Source organism: Petaurus breviceps, unplaced genomic scaffold, assembly GCF_028583685.1.
Source record: "Petaurus breviceps papuanus isolate PSGF00001 unplaced genomic scaffold, PetGlider_PUasm1.0 90740, whole genome shotgun sequence".
Taxonomy (NCBI): domain Eukaryota; kingdom Metazoa; phylum Chordata; class Mammalia; order Diprotodontia; family Petauridae; genus Petaurus; species Petaurus breviceps.
Window position 1 is genome coordinate 12,031,121 of NW_027187330.1, and position 23,739 is coordinate 12,054,859.

A 23,739-nucleotide genomic window follows, 5' to 3' on the forward strand; every position below is an offset into this window, starting at 1 on the left:
ACACACACACACACACACACACAAGTAGCCATGTGACTTTGGGCAGGTCACAACACCAATTGCCCTACCTTCCCCCTCCAAAAAAAAAAAAAGAGATAATCCTACTGTTAGCTCTACAATTAATGAGTGTAATGAAGTAATTCCAACTTATTGGGCTACAGTTTTCTCATCTGCAAAACAACAGGGATGGTCTGGGTAATTGCTAAAGTCTCTTCCAGCTGTAGAATTTTAAGATATATAAAAAAAGAGTTCATTGTCACATTTCTGCTATATCAATTTTAAAATTACTTAAATGTAACAAGTCAACTGAATCAAGACAGGAAGAATCATATCCAAGTGACTTCTGAAAATGCGCAAGTAATAACAATAATATTGTGATGATAATAACAATGTTCTATTTTAGTTTTAAAAAGTGCTTTTCTGAAAAGAACAATACAAGGTAAATATTGTGGGAATCTATATCCTGAAGCTGAGAATGATTTGATTGACATTTTTAGGGGATGTAGCTAATAAATATTAGAGTTGTATCTATTCAAAATTAAGTTTATGAACTCAAGGACCAGGACTTATCTCTGAAGTTTGCTGCAGATACTTTGGCTAGTGAGTCAAACTTTATTTCATCTTTGTTTGCTTGGGCAAGTCACTTAACCCCAATTGCCCTGCCTTCCCCCCTCCAAAAAGAAAAAAAAGGAGATGAGGGCTGAATGAGGATGGTGGCTCTAACAGTGGTAAAGTGGAAGTAGGTTGGAGAAATGCTACTTGCCTGAGTGTAGCCCCAAACAAGAGACCACATTTTCATTTACATAAAAACAGAAAAAAAAATTTGAGGACATTAGACCATTTAAGAATGAATGGGGCAGCTAGGTGGTACAGTGAATAGAGCACCGGCCCTGGAGTCAGGAGGACCTGAGTTCAAATTCAGCCTCAGACACTTAACACAAAAACAAGCCATGTGACCTTGGACAGGTCACTTAACCCCAATTGCCCTCCAAAAAACAAAAAAAATAAAAATGAAACCAGGGATTCTTCTCACACAAGTGTGTTAGGAACATGCTCTTTGATCCCAAGAGCCTCCTCATCTACAAAATTGTGCTTCGCTAATTAGAGGCAAAGCAGGGTTATGAAATATGGAAGTATTACTGAAGGCTTTTCCCCATATGTTTTTCTCTCATTGTTATTATAAATTGTCAGCAACCAATTTTTTGATGACTGTTTAGTTGCTCTGAGAACTACTAGTCCAATGACCAAGATTGAGATTTCAACAATTCATCAAACATTTATGATGTGCCTACAACTTGCAGGACACTATTCCTAGCACTTGTGGTATAAAGAAAATAAGAAATAGTCCCTGCCTTGAAGGACCTACTGCTACTAGGAGAGTAATATAAGTACTATAAACATTTTGATAATATCACAAGATATTTGACATTCTATGATCTAAATCCAACACAAATAAATGTTAAGAGCTCCCACTGGCCTTGAAATCACAGAGGATTTTGGAAATGTAGGGAACAATATTCTACACCAAACATTAATTTATTCTCCCAGTGCCCAACTCATTTCCTGTCTTGATCACAGAGAATCAGAGGCTGTTCAACATGCATACAATGGAGAGAAAGATCAAACAGAGCAAAGTCAAAAGCAGCTAGAGCCTTGATCTATTTCCTTTGTTATTTAAGTGATTGATGGAGAAGCGAGTTTTTGCATAGGGTACAATGAAGTATATTTTCCTACCTAACTTTACAGGCTAGTAGATGAACCAAACAATGTAGATACAGCCCTGCAGGCGATCAGTGACATACTCCTTAAACTGCCAGACAAAATTATTGTCATTGATCTTGGAGGTACCTCTACATCAGAAAACTTGTAAGAGGTTATGCTTGAACCCAGGTCTTATGACTTCAGATTTGACCTCAGACACTTACTAGCTGTGTGACCTTAGGCAAGTCACTTAATGCTGTTTGCCTCAGTTTCCCAATCTGTAAAGCAGGAGAAGGAAATAGCAAACCATTCCAGTATCTCTGCCAAGAAAATCCCAAATGGGGTCACCAAGAGTTGGACACAACTGAAAGGACTGAACAACTACAATCAAATGGTGTTCAACTTTCTTCTATTTATAAATTAAAACAAAACAACACAGAGCATGCAAACCCACGTGCATATGCACACACACACATACACACACACACACACACATACACACACACAGTTTGACCTGCTACTTCTCATCCCCTAAACAATTGTACTATATATTTTCTCTATTCCACATTCATACTCCTAGGCAAAGCCAATCGTTGGAGACAGTGTTTACTTACATTTAAACTGGGCTCTCACATTATCAACAGCAACCTGAGATTACTTATTGAATCTGGCTGAACAATCTAATATACAAGGGCCTCTTCATCAGAGAGTAACACGTCCAAAGTGGAAGGAGGAGTGTATTTTAAACTGGAAAACCACCTTCAAGCTTCTGCCCAATAATCCAATGAATCGGGCAATTAAAGTACAAGAAAAGAAAGAGCAATTAAATTACCAGTCAAGTGTAAGGAATGGTGTCTGCTCATCTTTGGGAAGGCCTTTACCTATGTATTACCCATTAAATATAATCAGACTTATACATCAAAATAAGTTAGAACAGGCTGTAAAAATGGAGGCAATGGGGGTGGCATTTGACATCTCATGGTGCATAGAAACGCTCTGCTTAATGGATGATTCTGTGATTCGAAACTGAGACATTATTAACTTGACTACAGCCTACAGAATCATTTGCAGGTGTAGCACCAGGATACAAAGGAAGCATTTTATCAGAACTTTAAGATCGTTCTCAAAGGCTAGAACAGGAATCTAGAGGCTTCAGGTGTTCCATAACTTTAGAAAAAAAATAATTTGCTCTATTTAACAAAACTATAATGAAAGGGAAATCAATAATACATACCACAGAATTTGGGAATTGAAAGGGACCTCAGAAATATTTCACCTAGGACTTCTTAAACATTCTGGATGCCACAGATCATCTATGTTATGTATCTAATAATATTTGCACTATGTACCTCACAGAAAGGTTGTGAGGAAATTTGTAAGTCTAAGCTATCATAAAAGCTAAGTTTTGTTTGTTTTGGTTTTTGGTTTTTTTTTCATGTTATATACACAACAGTACATGGAAATTCCAATTTAAGGTCCTACACTTATAGCTTGGTCATTTAAGGAAATAACCATGAACTCCAGAAAGCTATACCATCAGATTTCAGTTTCTGGAAAACTCATAACAGAAAACCTTCAAGTATAGTCCTGAGTGCTAGTTTGCATGTCTTATTAGGATCAACTTGGATAAATTCAGGGTGGTTTATCCCTGGAAGGTTAGCATAAAGTAATAAACTCTTTTTAGACAGAACATCTCATGTCCCCCATATATAAAGGTATGAAGGGACTGTGATTGGCATTCCTGGGAAGGGCCAAGTTGATGAATTCCTGAGCATTTAGAGTACCAAGTTAGGTGAAAACATTTACTGAGGTTAGATCCCTGCTGTTAAGACCTAAGACACAAGGTGAAGAGAAATAAAATTTGTTTTCGACAATGATTGACAGACAACTAGAGTGCAAAAGCAAAATCTCAATTAACAAATGTGCTAAATATGTTATTTTTTCTCTGCTGTTGACTGTAGGTCCTGCTTAATATTCATTGTGTCTATTTGTTCATAGAGGTGACTACGTGCATGAATTTCTAGAATGGATTCCACAAATATTCAGCAAACATTAGTAAGCATCTGCTTATAAGTTCAAAGCATCAGAATGCAAAGATAAAAAGCTGTATTCTCAAGAAATTAACAATTTCTCGATACACAATTTGTAAACTTGGAAAGTAGACATGCGTGTGCACAAGAACACAAACATATGTCCCTCCTAGTGAAATATCATATGCTTGCTCAGCTCCACAGGAAGTTGATTATTCAGCTCCTTATAATGGGAGTTTTGATTTGATACCTCCCATAGAGCTGAGGATGTACACATTGAGAGTCAAGGATGAGAACCATATCTAAAGCCCTAAAACAGAAATAGAATACAATGACTTCAACACTAGAGTTTTCAGGATGTACAAAACATGAGAAATCATGATGCTTTTGAAAAGCAGTATTTTATGTTTGAAGTAAAGACTTGGGTTCAAATCCTACCTCATTTAACCTTTCAGAGACACAGTTTCTCATATATAAAATAAAGATGATAACACCATTTCATAGGGGTGTTGTGAGCCTCAAATGATATAATGAAGGTAAAGGAGCCTATGGAATGGAAAGTATTGGCATATATTTCATACATATATACTCATTATTTAAAATATAAGTGTGTATGTGTGTATATATGTATATGTTATGCATATATACTTGCATTTGTATAGATGTATGTGCGCATATGCATACATTGAAATGTGTATTATAGGCGGATGGTTAAATGTACAGATGTATATATTTAAGTTCTCCATTCAGTCCAAAACATTTGTACAATGCTTTTGTATAGCATTCTCACCAAAGATTTTACCAGTTCCAAGAAAAAATACAGTAAAGAAAATGAAAGAAAGACCTACTTGACTCACAGTATAGTGTTTGACCCTGAAAAAAAAAATCAATTGCTCCCTAGGATACAACTGTTTAAATGATATTTTGAGAAGTTGGAAACAGTGCTTTGCCTCTGAAAACTTGCAGAAGCTCTTGGCTTTGCCACATTTTAGAAAAAATGCCCCTGATCAATAATAAGCCTGGCATTATTAAGGGGCCCACATTGTTTGCTGGATAACCAAGACTAGGCTTGTAATCACGTCCCCTGTTTCCAGCAGGTAGGTTTAAATGAAATCATACAATTTTAATTAACTTCTTATTTCCCATTGATTTGATGCATGCTCAATACAATAGTCAGGGCTACATTATCATACTTCAAAGAAAAGTGTTATGAATTATCTGCTGAACAAATACTATAGTAATTTAATGGTCTTTAATTATCACAAGCCTGAGGAGGTTGCAGTCAATATATTGATCAATATACTGCAAAGCACTAAAATTTTAGTCTAGATTCCAAAAGTTCAACTTTTAAATTGGGGCACAAGGATGTTCAGGAAATACCCAGAGGGATTTTATGCTTTCAGGATGATTGGGCCATGACTGCTTTGCTACTTATTTTAATCTATTTCTATGCAAACCAAAAAATAAATTCCCATTGATATCAGATATTTTCCTAAATAGTGCATACAGAGTACAGCTATGTCCATATTAATTAAAAACAGATTTAAGTTGCTAAATATTCAATGATTATGATTTCATATGTAATATTGATATAGGTTTTAAGCTTTGCAAGCTACTTGACACGTGTAACAAAAAGCACACTAGCATACCCAGGATGCCTGCTAGTATAGATTTTATGATCTGCTTTTCTAAAGGAAAGCAACTCACAAAGGGTTAACAATTTTACTTTAATCAAACATATATCATTTACTTGGTTCAGGGGGAAAAGTCAGCACCCTAAACTTCATAGAATACAAACAGAAGTTACAAGCAGACAAAAATACAGACAAAGAAAACAACACAATTCATCGACCAACAGAGAGGGCTTCTAGCTATCTGACCATCACATACATACAGTTAGTTACCAGAGAGAGAAGCACCAACATTTGGGTTTTCAAAGCCGAGGGGCTCAATGGCTGCCTAGAGTCTCATCTCGTCAAATCACACAGCTCTTCCTATAAGTGATCCCCAAAGCAAAACCTCACCTCACCAGTATATATAGCCTTCTCCAGTCTCAGAGAACATCACAAGCCTTGTGACCCACTGGCTAATTACAAAGCAACAAATCTGTGCCTCATGAAAAACAAGCCTCCCCTAAGTAAGCTTCTCCTGTGGGCTCTACTCCACCCTTCAGCAAACTCCTCTCACCACAGGCTTCATGTGACCACATTTAGCCTATTAGGGGGCAGAGTATATTTTCAAATCAGGGAAGGTCCTCAAATTCACCTAGGCCTACCAAGGGGCAGGGAAGATTTTCAAATTCCATTACCATTACATTCAGCCCCAAGATCTTTCATTGGCAACTTATATCTGAATTAACATTAGCATCTCTTAAGTACAGCATAATCCCCACAAAATAAATACATTGCATTTGCAAGATACATAACATAACAACTTATTACCAGAGTGGCCACATGGCCTTAAACAAATATAAGGTACATAGAATCCCCCCAATCCAAAACAAAAATGTCTAAATAAAGTTCTTTTGGGGGCGTGCCTTCCCCCCACACTGACCTTTCAGGTTTTCTCCTGGCACTTTCAGGTGCAAGCTCTAATGATCCAAGTCCCAATCTTAACAATATTCCAGCCCCTGCTTCCAAGTCCTGAGGGGCAACTGGACAACAAAGCCAACAGGGTTGGGACCTTGGGGGTCCATGTCACTTCCCCCCACCCTCTATAGACAACCACCCTCGGAGGAAGGTGCTAATTTTTCTCCATTTTGTAGATGAGGAAACTAGACACAGAGGGGGTAAGTGATTCTGTGGGCTCACACAGCTGGTAAGTATCTAAGTTAGGATATGAAATACAGTCTAGATCCTCAGTTTACACTTATGTTCCCTATGGTGATAGCATGTGGATGCATTCTTCTCAAGTTGACCACAACCTTCTAGAGTGGCTGGGACTTTGTCTATACTTGAAGACCAACTGGGCCCTGGATAAGTACCTGTCCTGTTGACTGATACTCATGTGGCAGTCTAAAAATGAGTCCAGTTATTATTATCATTGTTGTTGTTGTTAGTACTACTATTATTATTATTTTATCTGAAGTTTCATTGTATGTTGAGTAACAATTGTTAATTTACTATTAGAGTAGTGCCTTTTATCACCTCCTCCCCTTGCTCATGTTCACCTAGCATTGTCTTTTTTTTCTAGTTCACAATAAATTCTTGCCCATGCCTTCCCATCACCCCTCCCCAACATTGAAGGGAAAAGGAAAGAAAACATTTTATATGGAGTCAGAGAACCTAGGTATGATCACTTCCTCTGCAACTTATTACCTGTGTGACCTTTAGAAAGTCACAAACTCTCTGTACCACAGATTCCCCTTGTATAAAATGAAAGGGGTTGGGTAGGATGACCTCTGAGGTCCCTTCCATTTCTAAATCTATAAAACTGTGATTATCCTTTGACTTCTGTGACATTTTTCAACTTTAAATATATGATTCTATGATCCCATCTACACAAGACAAAGGACAGAACAAAGGCTGCTTTCTTGAACAAGCTCATAGAATCATGGAATTTTATAGTTAGGACAATAGCTCCAAGGATTATACAAATTCAGCTTTGTATGTCCAGTGATGAAGGCCCATGATTTTGACGATTAAAGCAGACTATTCCACTTCAAGACAGTTCTAATTATTAGTGGAGATTTTTTTGTCTGTTTGTTTGTTTTTCTTCTGGCCCTAACTGATAGAAATTCCTTGGGGGATATGTGATAGAAAAGTGACTTTAAGATACTGAGAAAGTCATGCACATAATGGTCATAGAAACAGGACTTTTAAGGTAGAAAAGACCTTAGAATTCATCTGGTTCCAAACTTTTATTTTATTTTATTTTTCCAATTTTTTATTTAATCATTTTTACTTTTTAACATTCATTTCCACAACATTTTGAGTTATAAATTTTCTCCTTGTCTCTCTCCTACCTCCCCACCCCAAGATAGCAAGACTACTGAATACCCTTTCCCCAATCTGATCTCTCTTATATCCACCCCCATTTCCCCACCCCAAACTTTCTAGTAGGGCAAGATGGATTTCTATACCCCAGTGCCTGTATATCTAATTTCCCAGTTGCATGTAAAAAACAATTTATTTTTACATTTGTTTTTACAACTTTGATTTCCAGATTCTTTCCCTTCTTCCCTCCTCACCCACCCCCAATGGGAAGACAACAGTTCAATATAGTTTATACATGTGTAGTTATGCAAAACATTTCCATAGTGTTATATTGTGAAAGACTAACTATATTTCCCTCCATCCTATCCCACCCCTCAATTATTCTATTTTCCCCTTTGAACCTATCACTTTTCAATCAACCTTCCATTTTACAAATGAGGAAACTGAGGCTCAGTGAGGTAAATTTATCTTCTCAAGCCTATATATTTAGTTAATGTCAGAGCTGGAACTGGAATGCATTTATGCTGGTTCCCAGTTTATTCTTGTTTTCTTCAGAAGGTCTGGCTATTTATTGAACAAGTAAGAGAAAATAAATGGATCTGAATTTAGATAGAAACAGCCAAATGTATTGCTCACAACAATTTTGGGCACCTGACATTACACTGCTGCAAGACTCGTTTTCCTGCCTTTTGTTACTCCCTAGGCAATGCATCTTTTTGCTTCCATTAACCTCAGTTTCTCTTTCCCTTTGTTCTTGTCCTGCAGACACCTGTAACTAACAATACTTCAAAGATACCCGTACAGAGTAATGATGAGAATAATGATAATGAAGAGGAGGAGGATAGTATTTATATCATGCCGTAAGGTTCGCAAAGAGCTTTAGAAATACAACCTCATTTTATTCTCATGATTGTGGGAGGTAGGTGATATTATTATCTCCACTTTGCAGATGAGCAATTAAGACATATAGAGAAGAAGTGATTTGTCCAGGGTCACATAGCAAAGTGTCTGAGGTCACATCTGAACTCAGGTCTTCCTGATCCCAGGTTCAATACTAGAGGCCTCTAAATTTAAAGAAGACGGAACTCCAAACCCACTTTAGGGGAAGTACTTTAAGTGACCCACTCAATATTCTTTCTTTTTGGTGCTATAGGCTATTTTGTAGCAGTAGAGAAACTCACATTTGAATTTTTTTTCAAAACAAATTTTAGAAGTCATTCAAATCTAAACAAATAGCCAGGATGCCATGACCATCAGCACTTGGTTAACGAATCTGTTTCTATTATTTATGCTCTCTCTATTAGTATTTATAGGATCATGGATTTAGAGTGCATCTAACAGGATCTCAAAAGCCAGTCAATCAAACCCCTTCATTTTACAGATGAAGAAACTGTGGCCCACAGCTATCCAGGGACTTGCCCAAATTTACAGGGCTACCAGATGGGATTTGAAAACAAATTCTCTGACTACAAAGTATTCCCTTCAGATGTGAGTTCCCAGGTCCTAGCCAACTATCCTGTAGATAATGGTTCCCTACTAAATGGTTGTTGAATTAGCAAGAAATAATTATAAAATCATTTCCATGTATTACTAAGGGAAGAATGAAGACTACCCCGCCTCCCACATACAAAACATACCAAAAAACAAACAACAACAAGCCCACTCAAAAACTTTATGTTCTTGCCACTAGCTGGCATATAAGGAAGGGAATACTTTAATAATATTGTTGTGGCAGTCCTCAACTATAGGTTATCCCAAACACTGTCATTCTCAGCTCCTGTGCCTGGGCTATTGATAGAGAAAATCTCCCAGTTCAGTTGATTGGGTTCAAGAGTTCATGGCACATAAAATCATTACTGCTCAACAGTTCCTTCATTCATCTCTTGTTATTTATTAGATGCTACAGAGCAACCATTTCAAACCTTCTCCACAGACTTAAAAATTCCAATCCCCTTGACCTTTTATGAATGACCCCATTTCCTCCTTTAATGGAGATAGAGACTATATGCCATGAGTTTCCTCAGCATTTCTCCTTTTAGCTCCAAACTTTCTCTGGATCCTTGCACATTTTCTCCTCATCAGCTCACAATTTAAAACTAGAAAAATCTGGGAGATCATATAGTCAAAAGCCCTAATTTTACAGATGAAACAAATAAGAGCATGAAATGACTTGCCCAAGGTCACACAGATTTTAAAAATGACAGTCCGGATCAAAACTCAGGTGTTCTGACTTCAAATACAGTGTTCTTTTTCATGAAATCAAATTCCCTTTTCCCTTCCTTCTTTTACTTCCTTACTTTATTCCTTTCTCAGGAAAAAAAAAGATGTAGTTCTCTCTCTTTTTTCCAAAACTAGATCTACTGTTTTTGTCATCCTTATGATCTTTCCATCCTACTAACTTCTTCAGATTTTTATTCATGTCTTTTCTCTCATCACTTCTTCAATTTCTCTTATCTCTGGCTTCTCCCCTTCTACCCATACATAATATATTCTAAAATGTACATCTTCACTAGGCCTTATATTCATTGAGCTCTCACTCCCAGTTCAGTGTAGTTTTCTTTATTTTGAACAAAGATGAAAAATAGTAGTTCTGAAGATCCTAACAAAGCATAATACATTGGGGAAAGCACTACTTGGAGTCAGAAGTGCTAACTTCGGGGTGGCTGGGCAGCACAGCAAGTAAGAGCACTGGTCCCAGAGTTGGGATGACATGGGATCGAATCCAGGCTCTGATACTTAGCACCACACCTAGAAATAACTGGCCTCGTAACCTTGAGCAAGTTACTTAATCCCAATTGCTTAAAAAAAAAAAAAAGCACTAACTTCAAATCATGCCTCTGGGGCTTACTCTCACAAAAATCTTGGGCAGATCATTTGGTTTCCCTGGGTCACCATTTCTTAATCTTTCAAATGAAGGTTCAGTTTAGATGACCTGGGAGGGCCTTTCCAGCTTTGAATCTATGACACCTGGAGCATACCTTTCCAGCACAAAATTGATAGTCCTATATACTCACACATACATGCTTGACCATTCACAAAATACATTCCATAAGGATCATTTTTTGTTAAACATGCATGCTTTGAAAGAAGCTGAACATTAGCATCAGCATCTGATTTTCCCAGAATCTTTCAAAGTAATTATTTTCAACCCATTTACCTTTCTCTATGAGTACTTGGAGCTGGAGTCAGTCTCACAGTATCCCATAACAGCCAGCCAGAATAATAACAGCTCACATTTATAAAACACTTGACAATTTGCAGTGTTTTTTTTCATAACAAGCCCAGGAGGTAAGCAGTATTTACAGAAGAGGACACTGGAACTCAGAGAGTTATAGACACTTGCCCACTAGGGTCATTCAGCCCGAGTAATGGGGCTGAGATTGCAACTTCAGGCTATTTCTACATCTCTAGTGCTCTTTCCATTAAGCCAGGATTCCTTGCTAAGCCTTTGAAGGTAAAGATCGGCATCCTCTGTCTCTGATTGCAATGTCCTTCAAGAATCCTACTTATATTTGTATGTGTTTATCATCCCAGATGCCCTAATATCCTAATTTAGTCAAATTAATATTCAAAAGCAAAAGCTCTCTTGATGCCTGATGCTTAAAGCTATTGACATCCTGTTTCTTGAATTATTCAAACATACATCATTATCAATTTGTATGAGGGTGTTTTATAAATTATAAACAGGTAATTCATTTTCAGCTTGTGCTTTTTAAGGAATCTTTCTAAAATGATTCAATTTTTAAACCAGTTTTAATTTCTGGGGAATAGTTAAAGTCATGGGGAGAGGGCATGGTGTTAATGAAGCCAAGGTGGAGGGATAAGTGTCCTTATGGTCTAGTTAGTTTTGCTTTGTTCCTTGGATACAGACTGACTCCTTACCCTAGTCTGGCATTCTGAAAATACATGTCCTCAGTCATGAAGGAGACCAGGTGATGAACCAAAGACCTCAGAGAACATTCACTGTGGACAAGTCAAAACACACATCTTAATGGCAATGGTAATTTTATTGTCACATTAGATAGTATAGCATATTATGTTGCCATTAGTTGCATGTTTATATCCACAATGCAAAGTCAGTGAATTTATAGGATGCATGAAATATTTAAAAAAAAAACCATGAAACATGTCAAAACAGAACCACTGGAAAATGGTTGTCTTAGTTTGAACCCAGAGTGTCTACAGTTCCCTTACAAAATTCACACACACACAAAAAAAATAGATACATATTAAGCTCAGATTTCATACAGAATGTTCCAAATGATGAGAACTTAAGCAGAAAATACTCAAAGGCACAAGCAGTTATTATTTTAGATGTTTGAATATGAAGTCAATTAAAATCTAATATACATATTATTTTCTGTAATTGGAGCATTCATCTATAGATATTAAATTAAAAATTCTGTAACTATCATCAAGCCAAGAAACTCTATGCTTGTTTCAACACTAACAGGAAAGGTTTTGGACAACATAACCAAATATAACCAAATCAGACAGACCACACAGTACTGTGTAAAGTCCTATTAATTTTAAGATTTTAGTATCTGAATTTGGGAAACTGGAATCACCTTTCCCTCCATCACAAGAAGGATTCACATACACAGAGTGTGTGCATATATGCATGCATTCACATACACAGACATACGGCAAACAGAAAGCCTTTCTTCCTCTAACAATATGAATACTTTTAATTCAGTACTGCTGTTATTTACAAAGATTTTCACAAACCCAAATTCCAGGAACATGAGAATGGAAAAAAAATTGTGGCTAGACTTTTCATAGGCTCTTCTTCTTCTCTTAATAAAAGATTTAAATTTGTATTCATATAAATGTATTTATATATACATGTATGTATTATATACATGTTTATGTAAGCACATATAATTTATATGTAGATGTAAATAGATAGGTATTGATAGATACACATGCTTGTATACATACATCTATATGTAGGTGAGTATGTCTATGTGCATATGTGTGTATACCAACAGAATGTATATACTTAATTGAAATTTCTCTACAATCTCTGCTCAATATTTCCAGCCTCATTCAATATTTTTCCCTTAATATACTCTGTGTTCCAAACAACTAAGTTGTACTCAGGGGTGTGTTAGTAAATGTTAAACATCTAGCACTCTATAAATGATGACACACTTTTCATATTACTCTGTTTTAACATTTTCTCCATCATATTATTTAGTCTGGAAATCAGTAAAACAATAACATAAACTCCAGTTGATGGTGCTTGCTGATTTCTATGTAAATACTAATGTTGAAAATTTAACAATCGGCTCTTACCAGCTTATTTGAACTGACTTCACCATATCTCTTCTATGCTCTATTCCATATTATCATCTTGCCCTATTCCATTTACCATGTTTTCAGCCAAAATTAGAATGGAATACCCTTTCCCTGAACCCCACCACCATTCGTATCCATCTTTTGAAGTCCTCTTCCTTCAATACCCAATCCATATGCTATATTGATTTTGCCTTCATCTGAAAATGACTTTTGTAACTAAAATTTATCAAAACTCTGCTTGTTCTGTCTTCCCTTTACTTATCATGCTCTCATTGCTATCATAATTTACATTGATGAAATTGTTATTTGCCCCCTATCTTAAGTTTTTGAGAGCTATCCCCAAGCCATAAAGTTTGTCTGCAACATATTTGAATATCTATAACATGGAAGAGAAAGGAAACTTATTTTGTTTGACCTACCTAAACTGATTGCTTACTCCCAAACTTGGAATTCCATGTTCCATATATCCATATCTTTATAGAGGCTAACCTGAATGTCTGGAATACACTCCACTATCATCTACATCTCGTAAAACCGATACTGTCTTTCAAGGGTCAGTCGAGGTTATGGCTTCTAGATCCCTTTCCAACTTTGAGAATTTTTACATGATTAATAGTTGCTTTGGAAACATAATGTCTAAGGACCTTGCCATCTGTAAAATTCTATGATACAATAATTATTCTACTTATCTAGATTCAAGCCAACGCTAAATGAGTTAACAAAATATTTTCTTTCTCTAAGATTATCAACTCTTTTAATTCAGGACAGCCCCAAGGATCTCACTCCTAGGAACAAGATAACAGAGCATAACCCTGTAGCCAGATGTTTGTTATAGGCTTTTCTCCTACTCTTATTAATGATAGCTTATATCTACATATTTGTATCATCTTTAAAGTTTTAAAAAATTGCTGCTAGTTTTGTTCCAGATTTATAGATGAAGTGACTGAGGTACAGAGGCTATAAATGACTATTCCAGGATCACAAACGTAGGTCATCATGGAGGTAGAATTAGACCTAAGGCATTCCTAACTCCACAGCCAGTGATCTATTTGCTATGCCATTCTGCCTGTCACAAAGTAAACTTGATTTCATTGGGAAATCATACAATGAGGATATGACACTTCAAAAGTTTAGCAGATGTGATAGTGGATACATGAAGAGTTAGGTTTTGGCCATGTTTGCTACTTTGCTTGATACTGGAATTATAATCTTTGTCCATCAATCAATCACCAAACTTTGAAAATTACCTTTAAATATTTCTCTATCATTTGTCTTGACTTTAGAAGATGAAAAAAAAATCACTGAAATAAAATGTTCGTTCAATTCTCTTTCCCGTTATTTTTGCAGCTTGTCTCATGGTAGTTACCATAGTAACGTTCACAGGGATCAAAGGATTTTGAAACAGCAGCAAGTTTAAAGAGTCCAAATTGAGAAACATACCATGCTAAAAAAATAGTGAGTGCAAAAATATTAATTGGAAACAAACCAAGGGTGGGGGCAGGGAGAAAAGTATTGGCATCAATATTCTTTTCACAATGTATTTGAAATTCTCTAAGATTCAATTATAGCCAATAGTTTGGGGATTGTTAGAGATAAAAGCATTAACCATGTTGTATCAAGAAAAGAAAATATTCACTGTGATCTCAATATGGGAAAAGGAAAGTAGACTCATGTGTGCTTTTTATACCAGAGACTTTGCTACTCAGAGATGTCATTGTTCACTGAAATCTTTCATGTTTTGCTATACACGCGAAAAGCCTAATAAAGTGTGATTTTTTCTAAATAAGAGAAGCATTAATCCTTCATATGTATTTTTGTAAAGGGGTGCTACTCCAAGTCCAGCTATTCAACTGACAATATTTTGTAAGGACTGACCCATGTAAGACCTTAAATTTTGCATTATGTTGCATGCACACTATCTCATTTCATCCTTGACAACCCCATGACATAGGTGTCACCAGTATTATTATTAGTCCTGTTTTCTGAATGAGTAAACTGATGATCAGGGAGGTTAAATAATTTTCCAGAGTCAAAAAACTGATAAGTGTCAGAGGTAGGATTTGAACTCAGCTCATCCCAATAGATTGCTGGGCCCTTGCCTTTCAGTCACTCAGTCTCTATGAATGCCTTTCAATTTCCTAGGCCTTATCTACCTATCAAAGAAAAGATGAGAATAGCATTGTTATATATACTAAGGGCTGTTGTCAATGACAAAACATAGCTCCACCATGCATGTGTATATCACCATGTATGGATATATATATATATATATATATATATTGATGTGGATGTGTGTCCTACAAACAGTCCTTTGATGTAGTTACTTGAACATTGTGATTCAAAATGAAAGTAGGAGAGAGTACAATTTCTCTTAATTCAAAATATGAGATTTCCTAAGCCATGTCATGTGTTCCAAATGCTGAGCCTTGCTCTCTCCTTAGCAGCACCATACCCAAGAAAATGTGATCCAGCAACTCTGTGGTAGTGGGGAATCTATCTATACTCTGATTTGTAAATGCCTCTTAAGGTAGGTCCAAGGAATGGATTAGCTTTAGGATCTCCTATTTCCAACCACCATTTGAATTGTCCCGATTATGACTCTGCTCTAACCATCTGGCCTTCATATGCCTATTATGGATTATCAAACCTAAGCTGTTCTTTCACTTAGAGTAGAACACCTCCCCCCAAGATTGTGCTTTAGGTTCCTACCTCTTTACTCTCTTACATGATGATCTTAAGGTTTGGAGCTAAAGAGACAGATTATGGATCTCTTCTCTCTCTCTCTCTTTCTCTCTCTGCATACATAAATGATATATTCATGTGCCATGTGTGCATATGTGATGTGATTATATGTCATAGATATGTATATGTGATTCATCTGGATGTCATATATGTATACAATATATCGAATATACATATATATGACATGCACGTGAGAAATAGAGTAGAGCTAGAACTCATTTGTATAGGTGTGACCTTTGTATCCTTGAGAATTAATGAAATCAACTTCATCATTTTCTATTTCCATTTCAAATATTTCAAAGGCACTTTTGTCCATATAAAAACATGTTGTTCAACTCTCATTCAAGCCCCAAGAGAATAGAGAATGTAAGCTTCCTGAGGATAGAAACATATTTTATGCTTGTTTTCTATCTCTGGCACATAGCCCAGCACATGATACCTCTTGATTAGTCTCTGCCTGTGGGAATCCTTACTTCCTGTCAGAGCTCAAGCTCAAGTACTTTTGCTCATCCTCTACCTGGAAAAGTTCTCTTTTTCCTCCTATTTTCCTTTACATATGAGGAAGTTGAGCCTCAGACGGGTTAAATAACCTACCCATGGTCACACTTATAGCAAGTATCAAAGCTGGTATTTCAATTTCATTTTTAATGATTCAAAGTTCAGCACACTATCCAAAATTATGCTTAGCTTCTCTGGGACTCAGTTTACTCATGTGCAAAAGGAAGGGAACGGACAAGAAATTATCTCTGTCTTTTTAGATTTGAATTCTATTTTCCTAATTATACAAAACACGTATAATTTTCTTGCAAATTTAAAGAATAATTATTTCCTATTATAAAATAATGTATCTGTAGTTTACTTAATGAATGGTAGTAGACCAGCACTTTGCTTGATGGAGAGATGGATAAGGATATGGAAAGCTAAAGTGTGGAACTTTGTCACATCAAGGATTTTTCTCATCCCTTTCTCCTTCCATGGCAACACAAATGTGCATATGTGCAAATGCACACACACACATGTGCATACACATTCACTACATTGCACACTACACTAGCATCCACCAAAAAATCCCTTACAAGTCAGATTTCTAAGGGGCCAGACACGAGCAGTATGATAAGCTTTCATTCGAAATGAAACTCACTTAAAATTAATTTGAAGGCAACTTAAATTCAACTCTTGTTATGAATGGTTTTGACGTGAACCTCAATGAAATATTTAAAATCCCATTCATTTCAGAGCCAGCACCTTCACTGAATCACTCAGGCCATGGAGAGGCTGCTGAACAGAGAGTGTGGAGAGGCCTTTGCAGAGAGAACCACTTGAATGTGTGAATGTCCCTGTACTTTCAAGATCTTGATTTATTCATACTTACTGGATGGTCTTATCACCTGATTGTAACTGATCACTCTACTCAGACTGCTTCCATGTCTGCTATTTGATAAACTAAATGGATGCAATATTTTACTGAAATGCAAAGTAACTCTTTCTCATATGAGGGATTAGAATTCCTCACCAAGGGATCTAATGGGGATCAGAAACACCTGGCCATGTAACCTTGAGCAAGTTACTTAACCCCAATTGCTTAGGGGCGGCCAGGTGGCTCAGCGAGTAAGAGCACCAGCTCCAGTGTCGGGATGACCTGGATCAAATCCAGGCTCAGATACTCAGCACCACACCCAGAAATAACTGGCCGTGTAACCTTGAGCAAGTTACTTAACCCCGATTGCTTTAAAAAAAAGAGAGAGAGATCTAATGGGAAGGGGAAAAAAAAACAACAACCTATTATTAACTTCAGAAACAAGATTTCACTGACTTTTAATATACTTGAAAAAGAAGGAACGTTTTTTCATAATAACCATAATAAATAAGATAATGTATTTTAAAGCTTAAAAATGCTTTGTCTTTTGAACTTCAAAAAAAATCTTTGAGGTAAGCCATTCAGATACTATTAGACTTGATTTAGAGTTGAGCAAACCAAGGTTTTTCTGCAAGGTGACATACTCAAGATCAAATACCTAATATATGTCAGGCAGGATTTGAACCACACTCTTTCTGGCTTATATTTAGTGACTCCAATATAAGCAAAATAATGAAAACTGAGTTGCTATTGTTTTATTAATTCCTTTGAAAGAACATAGACATTTCTCTCGTTCCATTTGGGTACTGTGATGAAATAGAGTTTTTCTGTTCTGTATATCAAGGATAGCTAGAATCAATATGAAAGCCTAAGGAACCAGTGTGATACCTTTCTCACTCCTCTGAATTCCCTCAGATCCACCTGTCCAATTCCTACATATCTTTCAAAGACAGACTTACTCAGATTCTCCCTCTTTGACCAACTTTTCCTTTAGCTCTGTAGCAGAAATTAATATCTCCTTCCTTTGAACACCTATGTCACTTGCATTTGTTCTTGTACAAACTTTTTATACTTTCTTATTTCCCACAATGTTGCAATTATTTATGCACAAACCTTATCTGCCGTAATGGATTTTAAACTCCTTGGGGGAAGGGACTTGTCTCATTCATCACTGCATTATCCACAGAAACTACTATGGAACAGTACATTAAACATGGTAGGGATTTGCAGAATATTTATTGAATTGTTTGTATTCCTTAAACAAATGTTATTTCCACATATATTTTAAAATTTCATCATCCAAAAGTTAACTGAAAATGATATGGAATGAAGTCATATATGTTGTTCTATCTCTCCCTCTTGGTGGTGTTTACAACCATGACTTTTCATGCTGTCGCACTCCGTGAGATTTTTAACCTTCCTCAAGAATATACTTTTTGAAATGCTGCTGCTGCTGCTGGTAGTGGGGTATTCTTAGCTTCTATAAATCTGTTCTTTGCTAATCCTGTAAAGTTGAGGGTATTCATCACAGATCACTCTCAAGTGAAGAAATGTGTGCTTGAACCTCTGACATTTTGCAACTTATACAGATGTTGGCATTCTCCTGGGGCAACACACATGGCAGTTCAAGAAGTCTTTTACTGATTAAATGTAAATTTTTCTAGGCTTGTGCACCTAGTTTTTTTCTGTTTTATTTTGTTTTGTTTTCCTTTTTGTTTTTTGCCTTTAAATAAAAACTTTTAAAATCCCGTGTTTCTTTTTTTCTGGTTCTAAGAAGAAACACATTTTGCACAGGAAGATTTTTACTATCATTTAATTTTAAAATGGGCCTTGGTATATAACTAATTTTTCCCTTTTAAAGAAAAGTGAAATGAATTTTTTCAAGCTTTTCATGATACCCATTCTTTCTTATGCCCCCTACTCCCAAGATATCTAGAGACAAGATGATATCACAAAGAAAAAGCTGAGGAAGACTGGCCAGACTATATTGGTGACTCACTTATCAAATTAACATATCAAAAAGTTAAGAGTTGCGGAGCTGTGGAGTTAGGAAAGAAGTAGCTAGTGTCACTAGTGCCAAGGAGTGTACTGGTCTTTTGCCCATTCTGAATTTGACTGCATCTAGGAGATATCAGCAGGGAGAAGGAGGATTTTCACTGTCAATTGCTAACTAGACATCAAAACATTACATCTATGAAAGTACATAATAGTATTTAGAGTTAGAGGAAAGTAAGTAAGTAAGAATTCATTGTATTGAAGAGTATGCCTGTAAAGGGTCCAATCTTTCTGTGTGTGCCCTTTTTCTTCATCAATGACCAGATGTCCTGTGCCCTTTGAGAATTGCTTTAGGAGAACCCTAAACTCTGAGCATGCTATAAAGTGCTATTGGTCTAAATGTCCATTTCTTCACTGGGGATGAGAATATGCTACAGAAGCAATAATTACTATCTGGAATCTATCACACTCCCTCCTCAATTTCATCTCATAGAATTCTCTTCCATCAAGATGCAGCTCAAACACCACATTCCCTGTATCTCCTTTCCTGATTCCCCCAAATGCCAGTTTCTTTCTTCACTAATGACCTTATATTTAGCCATATGGTAGTAATTTTGTATAGATCTGTATATGTACATTGTTCTCCCTGGTAGAACATGTTACATGATAGTATTGTTTGCATTTCTAGTGCCAGGCATTGTCCCACAAACATTATAAGCAATTAACAAATGCTTGAAGATAGATTTCCTGTATCATTCATACAACCTCATGATTTATGACATTAGAGATGACTTAACAACCCTGAATAATGCATGTATGTGTATGTGTGTGCACACTTTTGTGTATATATGTGCATATATGCGTGTGTATATAAATATATAAATACATGCAAATATATGTATGTATATAGCTGTGTTTAAAAGTCTGATAAGGAGTAGAGTTGAAGGGCCAGGTATTAATTTGTGTCAACATTTCATTGGTGGTTTAATTTTCCCCATGGAGCCAAAAATAATTGGCATTAAAATGTGATTTTATGATGAACATGCATCATCACAGACACCGAAACTTCTTTATATCCAATTTTTTTTACCAGCAGTTAGAACCTAATGATAGAATCCTTTCAAAAAAGAAAAGAAATATGCTATTTTTGATAGGGATCATGGTTTCATGAGATTATACAGAAGCTACACTCTTTACAGGTGCCAATCAGATGCTGGGCTTGGAATCAATATAATTTGGCTCTCAATTACTTACTGTGATGCTAGAAAAATAAGTTGATTTCTTGGCCTCAATTTCCTCATCTGTAATATGAGGAAAATAATATCTGATCCATTTAAATGACAGGTTATTGGCAAGAATACAACTAGGTACTGTATTTAAGGTCTGCTTTGCAAACCTTCAATTGATATATATGTATCTCTTATACAGTAAAAATGTCATATTATTTTATTAATGATGATTTAAAAATGAAATAGACTATAACTGGTTATTAAGTTAACATAATTACTATAAAAAGTCAGTAGAAATGGAATCATCTATGAACATTTGGTTTAATTTTCCCTAAATATGTTTCTTAAAAATATAAACTATACTAATAGTTTATGATAATACAATACCAACATTGAACTCTCCAGTTATTGAATGCTTTTCCTAGCCCTTGGTTCTAGAGACTGATACTACTCATTGGATCTTTATAGTCATAAAGTGGTGCTATGTATCTCTAGACCTTGCACTTCTCTTTGGCATTTGGACCTATCTAATAAGACACCTGGTAGTAATTTACTCTGTGACTCCATATAAAGTCCAGTTCATTCTGATGGTGTATTAGTGAACCTGACATCATCATACCTGTTCCATGGAGAGTTCCAAGCCAAAATTCCTAGCCAGGCTTGTTCTTGGCCCCACACATGGAAAGGGCTAGAGAGAAGAATACAAGATTAAGATGCAGTTCTTAATTTGAAGATGTTTACAATTTAGTTCATAGAGAAGGCATCCATATTCATTTAAAGCAAGAAATATAGGAAGAATGCTACTACTCTAAAAAATAGGCAAGCTATTTTTCAAAGAAAAGGGAAGAGAGCAAGCATTTATTAAGCAACTACGATGCACTAGATACTATTAATAAATACTTTACAAATATTTGTTCCTTACAACTGTCAAAGATTAAAGAAAGCAAAACTTTTCAAAGACTAACAATGTTACTTTTTAAAATATTGAGATCCAGTCTATTTCTCCCAATCTTTTTCCTATAAAACATTCCAAAGATTAGAGGTTTGTTTTCAGTAATTTTTACTAATATACTAGATTACACTAGTAGTAAGTAAAATAATACACAAAAGACCAAATTTAAAGGACCTCAACATAATTTTCAGAAGTGGACAGAGAAGGGCATGGAACTGGAATGTTCTTGGTTTGTCCTATAATCAAAACTATATCACCTTAAATAAAAAGCTAAAGGAATCTAAAACCATTGCACTGAAAAAGAATACACTATCTTTAGCCAACAGTTTAAATATATACATGATAGTAAGGGCTTTCCAAAGCATGTAATTATTCCTGATTATATAATTATTTGAAGTTTAATTATCCAAACCTGCACATCTTAAGGCATGATTTAGGAAACCCCAATGGAAGTACAGAATCCTTGGATTTTAGTTAGAAAGGACCCAAGTGCTCATCCAGTTTTGCTTCATTCTCTTTCTGACTTTGCCCCGCATTCTTTGATTTCAAAATCATGTCCCCAAATGATCCCCTCCCAATTCCAATTTCCTTTTATATGCTATCTTTCACCAATAGAAACAAAGCTCTGTAATGGTAAGGGTTGTCTTTCTTTTTGCTTGTATTTGTATGTATACCCAGTGCTTAGCACAGTTCCTGGAATAGAATAAGAATTAATAAGTCTTCCCTTTATCCCTCCCTCCCTGTCTATCTTCCTTCTTTCCCAACATTTTTTGAGCATTCCAGTAATATACATCAGTATAAAAATACTTTCTTAAACTTTTTTGACATTTACATGGATTCATTTCAATGTATTGTACTAACTATTCTAATTGTACTAATTATAGTAAATGTACTAACATTTTCTTCAAGTTATTGTTCAAAGTCCACATTTTTCTACTACTTTATTTTCACTTTTTTTTCTTTATGTAATTAGTATTATAGTACCTATGAGATATAGTCTAACCTTTTTCATTATATGAATAGGAAACCTGAGGTTTAGGGAGGTTGAAGAGACCACGCCACACAAACTAAACTTAGTTCATAGGAACAGAGATTTAGAGTTGGAATCAAATGATAAATATTTATTAATAACCTACTATGTGACAGGCACTATACAAGGCAATGTGAATATGAATACAAAGGGAAAAAATCCCTATGTACAATGAACATTATGTTATAATTTAGAAGACAACAAATACATTATACTTATAAAGCTAATAGATGTGTGCACACAGACATATGAAGTAATTAAATACATGGTAGTTTTGAAGGGATGGCACTAGCTGTTGGAATTATAAGGGAAAGTTTCATGCAGAATATGCTTTCCGAGCTTAAATGAAGATAAAAACACTGTGATGTGGAGTTAAGAAAAGCGTGAAATCGAAGGGGATGATCACTACAAAGGCCCAGAGATGGAAGATGGAGTACTGTGACTAAGAAACAAAGAAAAATCAGTTGGATGGACCATAGGGTATAGATCAAAAGTAGTGTACAAAGAGACTAGCAAAGTAGTTTGGAGAGAGTTAGTATCAGGTTTGAGAAGACTCAGGGAAGCAGGATTATTTTATACTATAGGCAATAAGAAGCCACTAGAAATAGGTGAATAAAGGAGTTATATCTTCTTTCAAGGAAAATTACTTCAGCACCATGTGTGGGATGAAATGGAGACACTGTGTGACAGGGAAGCCAGGAGGCTGCTGCAATAATCTTATATTTCCTCTATTTCTCAGCAAAATTTCTTGGAAAAAATCTGGATACTTGATGCTTCAGCTCAACCATACCTCTTCCCTTCATAAGAGCCCAAACCAAGGGGTAAGCTGTGTAAGTTGAGACAAGACAAAAGGTTGAATTGTGAAGCTTTTGGAAAACAAAAGTGGTATTACTTGGCAATCAATTGTATATATGCGGAAAAGGAGATTGAAGAATCCAGGATAATTCTGAGATTAAGAATCTATAGGACTGGAAGAATGATGATACCTTAAAGTGAAAAGGGGAAGTTTGGAAAGAAGAGACTTATTTTCAGACTTTTGTACTTCATGATGTTTCTAGACTATCTGATTTGAAATGTCCAATAGAAAACTGGTAAAGAGGATTAAAGCTCAAGGGAAAGACAGGACTGGATGTGATATGTACATCTGGGAGTCATTTTAAATATAATAGTCAAATGAGTAAGAGCTGATGAAGATACTAAGAGAGAAAGAAAATATAAAAATCAAAGAAAAGTGGGCTCGGGGAATATTCCTAGAAAATAATATCAGGGGCACCCAGGTAGCACAGCGAGTAAGATCACCAGCATCAGAGTTGGGATGACCTGGGATCAAATCCGGGCTCTGATACTTAGCACCACACCCAGAAATAACTGGCCGTGTAACCTCGAGCATGTTACTTAACCCCAATTGCTTAAAAAACAAAAAGAAAATAATATCAGTTATGAGGTGTGGTATAGAAGACAAGCCAG

General features: G+C 35.9%; 1 protein-coding gene across 1 annotated transcript in view; it reads right to left on the reverse strand.

Moving 5' to 3' along the window:
• Positions 1-23,739, reverse strand: part of NRG3 (neuregulin 3) — a 1,209,945-nt gene that overhangs the window by 587,090 nt on the left and 599,116 nt on the right. The gene's annotated exons all lie outside the window — the stretch shown is intronic.